Source organism: Colius striatus, chromosome 1 (assembly GCF_028858725.1).
Source record: "Colius striatus isolate bColStr4 chromosome 1, bColStr4.1.hap1, whole genome shotgun sequence".
NCBI lineage: Eukaryota > Metazoa > Chordata > Aves > Coliiformes > Coliidae > Colius > Colius striatus.
Genome location: NC_084759.1, coordinates 91,225,993 through 91,237,495, shown reverse-complemented (window position 1 = coordinate 91,237,495; position 11,503 = coordinate 91,225,993).

Here is an 11,503-nt window from a genome sequence, read left to right as displayed (position 1 = left end):
CCTGGACATGTTCCTCTGTGACCTGATCTAGGTTGACCTGCTTCTGTAGGGGGGCTGAACTGGGTGATTTCTAAAGGTCCCTTCCAATCCCTACCATTCTGGGATTCTATGATTGTATGAAGTTACATTGTTATCTTTAGTAATAATTCCTGGCTGAATACTTTTAAAGTCTTTTAAATTCTACCCTGGAATCCATAGTTAGTTTCTTAATTTTCATCTGTATTTTATTATTAACATGGATATTTGTTCTCTGGCAGTGGGCTATTTGAAGGTATTTCTGACTCAGATGCTGTGTTAGTGATGCTGCCTGGTGGTGAACTGGGCTTTCCTTCAAGGAGTAATTTTCTCTTCATCATTTTCCTGTCCATATATAAGGGGACTACAAAGATTCGTGTTAGAGATTCCCTGATATAGCTATGACCAGACTGATGCATCTGAACAACACAGAAAAAAAGTCAAGAAAAGTCATTAATGAAGTCACAGAAACAGCATAGTTTATAGTAGGTCCAATTATCTGTAGCAAAACATGAAGTTTACTTGGGCTTTTCTGATTCTGGTTCTAGAGTACCCTTATCTGGTCCTAACTCAGGGATCTCTCTGTGGAGTGCTACTGGGTGAGGTAGACATTACCTCATGATGGTGTGCTTTTGTGCCCTGCCCAAATGCTGAGCATACCTCCCCTTGCGCAGAAGACATACCTCTTCTCCTGCAGAGAAAGCTTCTCTCAATTTTCTGCTATTCTTCTCTCCAGAGTAGAGCATTTTGACAAATCTATGACATGCCTGCTTGGAATCCACAGTGTTTCCAAGTTAGAATGTGAGCTCTGGGTATTGGGTTTTTTTAACTGTATCTTGGATTAATTATCTGTGCTGTTTTCTATTGTCCTGATGTTTTGTACCCTATTTTTCTTCCACTTGCTCATTCCAGGAAAATCCAATGCAAGTTTGGGAAGGAAAATGTGGATATCATCTCATCAGAGGTAGATAAAGCACGATCATTACCTCTGTGGCTGTCTACTCAGCACCATGCCTCATTAGCCCTCCACAAAAGGAATTGTGCTTTGACAGCTTTAAACAGGAACAGTTTCTAGGAAACTCATTTTCTTTCATTGCAAGCCTGGCATTTGTTTGATGACGCTTGGGGTTTTTTTTAAAGCCTCAAGCTTTCATAGAAACATAGGTCTTCAGCATTGCTAATTCAAATATCCCAAATTTTCAATCATTATAATGCAGCAAAAAGTATCTCAGTGTGAACTCCATATTTCCCCATATCTAGGAAGTAAATACAGGAATCTCTTGCCTTTATTTGTTTCCTTTTTGTTCTCTCATTACTTTCTTTTCAAGCCAAGGTCATGATTTTTCTTATCCTAATTGAACTGAACTTTGGGTAGTCAGGTGTGGGAAGATGCAAGTCAAGTGTCTTGTGAATTGTTTCTCTAAATTAGTTGGGGGTTTTTTTGTGGTTTTATGGTCACCCTCAAAGGTGTTTTAGCCACCTGATAGTGTTCTTCCCCTTCCCTCCCTCCATATTGCATGAAGCCCCAAATGGCCAAGATACATGCAGTGTACTGCTTTTCATAGAATCATAGAATGGTAGGGGTTGGAAGGGATCTTTAGAGATCATCTAGTCCAACCCCCTGCAGAAGCAGCTTCACCTGTATCAGGTCACATAGGAACATGTCCAGGCGGATCTTGAAGACCTCCAAGGAAGGAGACTCCACAACCCCTCTGGGCAGCCTGTGCCAGGGCTCCCTCACCCTCACAGTAAAATAGTTTTTTCTTATGTTTAAGTGGAACTTTTTGTGTTCCAGCTTCATCCCATCACCCCTTGTCCTGTTGCTAGATACAATAGAAAAAAGGGATGTCCCAACCTCCTGACACCCATCCTTTAGATATTTATAAATGTTAATAAGATCACCCCTCAGTCTCCTCTTCTCCAGACTGAACAGCCCCAGTTCCCGCAGCCTTTCCTCATATGCAAGATGTTCCATAACCCTAATCATCTTGGTGGCCCTGCACTGGACTTGCTCCAGCACTTCCCTGTCCCTCTTGAGGTGAGGAGCCCTGTAGGTCTTTTCAGTAGGTCTTTGTCTTCACAAAACGTACCTTAGAATTCTGTCTCATGGTCTACGTAACGTGGACATGAGCTGTGCACAAAGCCCACTGTAATCCATTATCAAGGAGTATTGACTAATCATTTCAGAAATGGTAATGTGGTTTATGTCCTGACAACTCAAAAATAGCTTTGATTTTTGAAGTTCCTCCACACGCAACCAGATACATTCAAGTTTTCAGTGAAGTATAGGTAGCTCTTAGTGAACAGGAACCTTCTAAAGGTACTTGGAAGTCCTGTGTAGCATAAAGCAAAAAAAAAATCCTTCCTTGTTATCGACTGGAAAGTTGAGGGGGCTGCCAGTTAGGAAATATTTATCTTAATCATGCTCTGAGTAAAGAAATGTCCCCAGGCCTCAGTTTGCCCATTTACAAGAGATGTCTCACAACACATAGCTCACACAGTGTTCTGAAAAGAAAGTTGCTTCTTAGAGTTATCTTATTACCTACTTTCATGATATCTATAGTAGGGGAGTTACATGGTTCCCATATTCCATGAAATGCCCCTGTACACTGATTTCCTATTGAGGTGAGGGATGGGAATTTTCCTGTACCTCCATCAGATTGCTTTCTCACAAAATACAAAGAGACAAGGGGAAGTCCAGCTTGTTCCAAGCAGATTTTCAGTATGGCTGATGTGGGAGCAAGGGCCCTGTCAGAACATGGTGAGCTGTATAGGTTTCTGGCCAAGACAGCTTGTAATCTTTAAATGACCAGTGCTAATACCATGTAAATTCCTTATATCTGAGTAACTTAATGCTCCTCAGCATTATTTTCTTTCTGGAACCTGTTAAAGCCTCGTGGTCACTAGGTTTTCAGTGCAAATTTAAACCCATTCACTTGGAATGTTTTTGGACTTTAGTGATCAGTACGAAATACATATCTGTGCTATTTGGAATCATGTCCCATTAGAAATGCGTGAATTGGTTGCAAATAGGAGAACTGTTGAAAAAAACCAACATTTTTCTCTGACACTAAAATTACAAATGAGAAGGTAGTTGTGGAAGTAGTTTTGGACAAGGAAGAAACTCCTGTTCATGACTAGAGAGAATGCAAACACAAAATAAAAACCTAAGAGACAGTCCTTAGTTAATATGTAATAGACTGATATTGGAACAAACCCAGTGTTTTCCACTGAATAATGCAACTTTACATTGTTCAGGTGTGTCGAAGTCTCTGACATGAGTAACACATTAAGTAACAGAAAATTCAGTGATAGAGCACTTGCACAAGTGTTGTTGTAAAAATTACAGAATGTCAGATGGAAATGTCACTGACATGCAGCTATTGTGAAAAACCAAAATCTATTCTTTCAGCAAAAACCTCTTGAGTGGCTGTAGAAGCTAGAAGTGTTTGAATGTCCGAAATCCATATTGAAGCCACAATTTGTGAAAGTGCAGGTACACCCTCCTTCTAACTGAGGCTGTTTCATTTACAGACATTACTGTATGGGAACAGGTTGATTACAGGGCTCTTTTTGTGTTATTCTAAAAACATGGGGGAACAGATTTTGATTTTCAACAGTGACAATTATGTGGCTTCACGAACATTCCTATACATAAGGAAAATACAGTTCTTACCTGAAAAAGTCTTTCCTTCACTCCCAACACCTACAGAGCGATACACATCTGCAGTGATAGTACTGATATGTTTCTGGAGGCTCTTGGATATGTTAGTTTAGGACTACAATATGAGAAAGAAGTTAAAAAACAGTATTGCCCTCTTTTCCTGAATTGTGATTTTCCCAAGAAAGTCTATCTTTGATTACCAAATGGGCAAGTGAAGGTCTGGAACTGTTTGCTGATGGCTGACAGAAGGAAGCATTAGAAAACAGAATACCTCAAAATGGATTGTTTAGCTGTGAAGTAACTAGCACTTCTTCCCAACCTTTGTTTCTTGTGATTGGAGTTGATCAAGGGGCTTAGATGCCCACAAGAATTTTGGTTTTCTTCCCATCATATTCTTTGTGTTAATAAAAGATATTGCTTTTGCCAATTCAGCTGTCCTCTGTATTTTTTCTTGCTTTGTCTTTTTTTTTTTTTTTTGAGAAGTGAAAGGCTTAATAAACACGTGCTTTTAAGAACACATTCTAAGCAAATGGAAATTGATATCTGAAGGGTTTTTTTCAATGTAAGGTCCACAGTATTTGAGATCACAAAGGAATGCCAGGGTTTTAACAAGTGAACTATATGGCATTACACTCTTTTATTTCCTTGTGTACCTTTATCTCTTACATCTAGGTGTAATCTGAGTTTCCTCACAGGCGTTGACAGATACATGTAAGAAGTAGATGGTCAGTCAGATTTTGAGTTTGTAGGTTGTTGAGTCAAAAGGCATTTAAAAAATGTGAGAAGGGTCACCAGTTTTGTATTGGGAACCCTCATATTTTTAAAACATGTGGTAAAACTTGTTCTGCATTCGCCTGAAAGCAACGTTCATGGTAAAATATATGGCAAGCTGAACTAGAAGTTAGTTTGCTTTTGGGGCATAAATAATCACAGGTGTAAAAAGAGAAACCGGGAAATTAAAGCTTCCTAATAGAGAAGCTTACCTGAACCTCAGCTCTGGCAATGGCTGAAATGAAACAACCAACCAACTTGCTCTATATACTTCCCTGGAAAAAAGAAGTTTGTTTTTCTTTTTTTAAAAAAACCCAATTTTAGGTTAATATGCCTTTTGCCATATGTTAGTAAAAATGGGCTTATACTACTAAACCTGAACTTGCTTTGTTATTTTCATTCATCAAAGACTTATTTCATACAAGTTTAGTGTCACATACTAAGAAATAGTGGTGCTTCTCCTAAGCTAGTTTAAAAATCTGTCTTAAGACTTTGCAGCCAATTTCCTATGGCTGTTATTTCATACAAGATGATCCTGTTTAAGAAAGGTAGGGCTTGGCATATTCTGCCCATTCCTCGATAGGGACAGAAGGCTCTAGTTTGCAAGAGTAGATAGATACTCATATATTGTTCCCAGATGAGTAGAACCTGCTGAGGTTATGGGAGGGTATTAGGCCCCGGTGTGTGGAATGGTACCACCATGAGTGACCAAGCTGAGTATGAGTTAGAGATTCATGTTAGGCTAATTGGAGTCCAAGAGACAGAGTAACCTGAAGACAATGGCCTCCTAAATAAAAGGAAGATGGGATTTCCAGTGCAAGAGGAAGTAGCTCAGATGTGTTCTTTAGGCATTTCAGTTCAAGCTATAAACGATTGATTGCTAAGAAAACATCTGACTGCGTCAAGAGTTTCTACATCAAACAAGGTACAAAGCTGAAAACCGGTAACTCACACCAGAGAACAACATAGTCTTTCTTGGATTCATTTCAAGGACTGTATGCCTTCATCTTACTTCCCCGTTCAAGCAAAGCTGAAATGAAACCAATTTTAGAAAGCATAGCTGCTGGAAAATTTGCCTAGTTATAGATATACCAGGTCTTGACATATCTATAAAAATTTTGAAAAATGTTCAGATAAATAATGATCTTCCTTCTTCAGGCCTTAACTCTGCTTCACTCCACCCCACTCCAGACAGGGAGTGCAGGAAATGTAAGTACATTCACTGGTCTTGCTGTGCCAGCACTGGTAGCATCCCCCATATAGGCAGGTATTAACTCCCAGTGTGCTGTAGAGTAAGAGGGATCTCTTTGCCTTTGCAAAGGAACTAGAGTGCTTTGTCTGTTTTGCAGCATTCCTCTGCATATAGTGTGTCTGAAAAAAACATCTCACTGAAAATTACTGGAGACCTTAATCATTGTAAACCTCAGGCAGGAAAGGATATTAAAACCATGACATAATTGTAAACATTTAAGTCATTGATGAGTCCACAGACAAACAAAGGCCTGTGGTTTCTATGATTTGTCACTAAAGAGAAGGAAAGTGGGTAAGGCATAATTGAGGTAAAGTTGAGACCCAAAGCAAACAAGCAGAGGTGCCCATCCGTATCAACTGCGTGTAGTTAGGAGGAGCTTACCTGCTAAAGAAAATGTGGATAAAGCCAGCTAAGAATGAGAGCCCTGCTTATCCAGTATTTTCCACTGAGTTCAAAGAGGTGAAGTAGCAGAGATTTACAACCACTCTAGCCTATTAACAGTTTTGGAGAACAAAAGGCTAACGTTTGTTTGATGCATTTCTAGCAATTAACCATTCTAATATAACAAAAATACAAGTTAGAACTGAATACTCAATCATTTACTCCTAAATAATTAAAAAGGTAGGAAAATGTGGAGGAAAAATTTGTATTTTGGAATCAGGTCCCCTCAGTTCAGTATCTTAGTTACCCAGGCCCAAGGTAATTAAAATATTCTGCCTATTGAATGTCCTGAACTAAAAATGTTCATGTGTGATGCACTGGTCACTGAATTCGGTCTCTTTCCTTTAGTCTCACTAGCCTCTGGATCTCATTCAGGCTTTGTTCCATTAAAGAAAAACAAGCATAGCTCAACAGAAAGCTTTGGAATTTATTATAGTTCAGGTCAGGTGTGAGAATTTCATTACATTGGCTGCGATCCCAGCTGTGTGAGGGATTACCTGAGGCTGAGACATAGCAGCCTCACCCCTGTTTAAACTACCGAGTCTTCAATTCAAAATGTGAGTTTGACAAATGGAAAGAGTATTGCAAGGAGGTGAAAACTCAACATGGGGACTTGGAGTTACCTTTGGAGTTTCATTTTCTCTTTCTTTCTGTGTAAGTTAAAATAATTTTGATTATTTACCTTCGCTACATATTTAGAAGATGCCCTTGAGATATATAAGAAAAAATAATTGCAAGGGGTAGGGTAGGGGTGGGTGGTGGATGTCTAAAAATCAAACAAAAAATGGAATAACATGCAATATTTATTTATTTATATTTTTCTTTAGCTATTTATTCTGAACATGTAGTATGTCACCAGGTATTTTAGTTGAGACATAAAGCTGTAAGTACATAAAAGAATGAGAGCTCATTTAAAACTCATTTTAAAACTCATTTAAAAGATGAAACATGCAGTGCCTGACTAGATTTTATTACTCTTTTTTTTTAGCCTTAAGCTTAGTTATGGTACCAATTAATAATCTATTTGAACATATTTTTGTCCCTGAGAGACTGTTTAGGAAAAGACTCATAAGACAACATGGACTAGATTGTATTAATTATGCTGTGTTCTTACTGTATGACAAGAGTATTTTGAACTAACATCTAGAAATTCAGAGGGCTGTGTTATTTTATTCTTACTGTCTAGTTTCATGTCACTCAATGCAAATTAGTATAAGTTTCTTGAGGGATGAGTACTTGCTGCTAATAATACAAAAGGTACAGAAGAGGGTCTTACAATTCAAGCTGTTTGGATGCAGAAAACTTATCAGTCTGTAGAAGGAATATCACAAAACAGGTCCTGTTACATTACGAACTTTTATTTATACACTAACGGATATAAAAATATCACTTTGCTTTTATGGGTCAATAGAGTCAAAAGAAGTTAGTTAGCAGAATCCTTAAGAATTTGATAGAACTACTCCAGTATACCCTTTCTGAGAACACTTAAAATTTTATACAGCCAAAACCAAAAACCCAGGATAATAACGAAGTGTTGTTAAGGAGTAATATTAACATGAGACATAAGACTATGTCCGTGTTTTCAGTGAGTACAAAACCAGTCCTCAAAATCCAAGTTAAATTACTTGAACAAGCAAGTGAAATGAGCCTGCGTTAGCTTGAGTATTTAATCACAATGGGGAAAAAAGATTTGATTTTTCCTTTAAAGATATTTTGGGAGTATTAGAAATGTCATCTGCATATTTGAAAACGACTTAGAATTTATTCATAGTTAGAAATAGAGGTAAACATGGGAAAACAATGAATTTGGTCCCTTGACTATTATGATTTAGGACATCAACATAGAGATATGCCCAGGAAAAGCTTTCTGCACTACCTGAAAACGAGTAAATAAGAAAGGCATAATTATCTTGCAAAAGAAAGAAATACTAAAATATGAATAAACAGCTGAGTAGAACAATGATGCTGAAAAAAATGCATTCCATTCATTATTAATTTTACTTCTAAATATTACATAATTTTAATTTAGAGAGATCATATAATCATAGGTTCATTTATGTTAGAAAAAGGATTTTAAGATCATTGAGTCCAAACATAAACCTATCACTACCAAATCCAGCACTAAATGATGTCACTAAGTGCACAAAAAAAAAAAATCACATTTAGGGGGAAAAAAAAAATCGAATACTATGTGGACTATCAACATCAAAACATATAATAAAGCAATTTAAACCTCTATATTGACACAGAAAAAAATTATCAGGAAATCAGTAATGTAAAGATGACTTTCATAGAATCACAGAATGATTCTTTATCTACTTTAAATCTATGTAAATGAAAAGGGAGATAGCATTTATATCTCATGGTAGTTATGGCATACCAAGAAAGTATGTATCTGAAAATAAGGAAAGGAAGGGAAAAAAATGAAGTTGAGAAAGATAAATGAAATCTTCACACAATAAAAAAATTATACAACTATACAAACATACTTAATTACAGGGCAAATATCAACAACCCAGAATTCGAAAATGGTAGCTGGCACAGAGAAAGCAACGATGCTGACAGAAGAAACAAACATATCAACTACTCCTGCTCAGAACAACATAAAAGGATATACGAACAGAGAACAAGACATAATTGACTCGGCTACATGGAGTTTAAAGACAATTAAGACTGAGCCCCGTGCCAAGACGACCCTTGTGCTCCATGACACAGCTTTGGCGACCTCCTACATGATGAGAATGGCAGGTGGAGAAGGGATGACAGAGACTGAGCCCAAGACACAAACTCTAGAAGTGAGCTCACTCGGGGTGTCAGCTGGCACTACGACAACAAGTATTGCTTTCCCCAACACAAGGCCTGAAAGCACTGCCACCAGCGTGGGCACAGTGAGCGTCCCTGCTGCCTTCCTGTCTCTCAGGCCCAGCTCAGCAGTGATGAGCCACTCTTCCTCCTCTTCTGTGATCTCTGCCACTGCCAACCTGCAGAGAAGCAGCACTATTGGCAGCACTGAGAAGGGCTTATCTGCCACATCCCACCCATCCACAGCAATTGCATCGTCTTCTGCTCCTGGTGTTATGAGCATTGAGTCAAGTGCTGTAGGAGCAGAGGCTGTGACACACAGCCCAGCTTCCAGCACACCCAGCCCCATGCCATTGGCTTCTGCTACCCATACATCCCCCATGTCTGATACCACCAAGGACATACTTTTGTCCACACCAGCCAGCAGCGCAGAGATGCAGGCAGCAGAATTCACCTCCACGTCCCTCACACAGAGGCAGACCACAGTGGTGCCAGGGGCCACTTCATCTTCCATTGGGAATCACTTGACTGCTGCAGCCAACATCTCTCTGTCTAGCCCTACCATGATTTCTCCTGGCAAAGGTGAAAGTCCCACCACAAACCAGCAGAGTGGCACAACCATTGAGCCTACCTCTCATGTCCTCCCTGTCACATCATTGGCCATCCCCTCCACAACATGGATGGCAGACGGAGAAGGGAGGACAGAGACTGCACCTGTGATGCCAACTCATGGAGGGACCTCCCTTGGGGTTCCTACCAGGAGTGAGGCAACCAGCCTCTCTTTCCCAACAACAAGGCTCAAACCTACAGCCCCTATCATGGGCACGGTGAGTGGCACTGCTGCCTCCCTGTCTCTCAGGCCCAGCTCAGATTTGGCAAGCCACTTCTCCTCTCCTGTGTTCTCCTCAGCTGCCACTACCAACCCACAGCGAAGCAGCACCTTTGGCAGCACTGAGGTGGGCTTGTCTGCCACATCCCATCCATCTATGGCAATCGCATCCTCCTCCACTCCTACCATTATGACCAGTGGGTCAGGAGTTGTGACAGCTGAGACCATGACACACAGCCCAGCTCCCAGCACACTCAGCTCCACGCCATTGGCTTCTGCTGCCACTACGTCCCTAGCACCTGATACAATGGAGGCTGGACAGTCATCCACTTCTTCTGGCAGTCTTGTGACACAGGCAGTGCAACTCACCTCCACATCCCTAACACAGAGTCAGGCCACAACAGAGCCAGGGGTCACTTCATCTTCTGTGCAGAGCCTCTTGCCTGATGCAACCACTGTCTCTGCATCTGGCCCTGCCACAACTCCCACCAGCAAAAGCAAAAGTCCCACTACAAACCAGGGGGATGGCACGACTGCTGACCCAAACACCAAGACGTCCCATGCCCTCTTTGCCACATCGTTGGCCACCCTCTTCACAAGGAGTTTGGCAGATGGAGAAGGGAGGACAGGAGCTGCACTCACGACACCAACTCAGGAAGTGGGCTCACATGTGGTACCTACTGAGAGTGAGACGACCAGCTCCACCATCCCAATGACAAGACCCTATGTCACTGACACTATAATGGGCACAGCAAGTAGCACCGCTACCTCCCTGTCTCTCAGTCCCAGCTCCACTTTGATGAGCCACTTTTCTTCTTCTCCTGTAGACTCCTCAGCTGCTACTGCCAACCCACAGCAAAGCAGCTCCATTGGCAGTACCGAGGTGGGCCTGTATGCCACATCCCACCCATCCACTGCAATCACATCCTCTACACCTTCCAATCCTGGTGCTACTGTGTCCAGTGCTGTGACAGCAGAAGCCATGACACACAGCCCAGTTCCCAGCATGCCCAGCCCAGTTTTCACTGCCCGTACATCCCCCATGTCTGATACCACCAAGGACAGACTTTCGTCCATGCCTGCTGGCAGTGGGGAGACTCAGGCAGTGCAACTCACATCCAGAACCCTCATACAGGGGGAGACCACAAGGGAGACAGGGGCCACTTCATCTTCCATGAGGAGTCACTTGCCTGATACAGCCAGTATCTCTGCTTCTAGCCCTGCCACGACTCCTCCCGGCATGACCTCTGAGCACACATCACTTGTTCTCTCTGCCACATTATTGACTACTCCTTCCACGACATGGACTGCAGGTGGAGAAGGGATGACAGAGACTGCACCCATCTTGCCAACTCATGAAGAGAGCTCATTTGTTGTGTCTACCAGGAGTGAGGCAACCAGTCCCACTTTTCCAACATCAAGACCCAATACTACAGCACCTATCACGGGCACGGTGAGTGGCACTGCTGCCTCCTTGTCTCTCAGACCCAGCTCGGCTTCCATGAGCCACTCCACCTCCTCCTCTCCTGTGATCTCAGCTACCACTGCCAACCCTCAGCAAAGCAGCATGAGCGGCACCACTGAGACAGACTTGTCTGCTTCATCCCACCCATCCACAGCACTAGCATCTTCCACTTCTTTCTCTGTTCCTCATGTTACCAGCCGTATGACCACCGAGCCCAATGCCAACACGTCCTCTGTCCACCCTGCCACATCATTGTCCTCACCA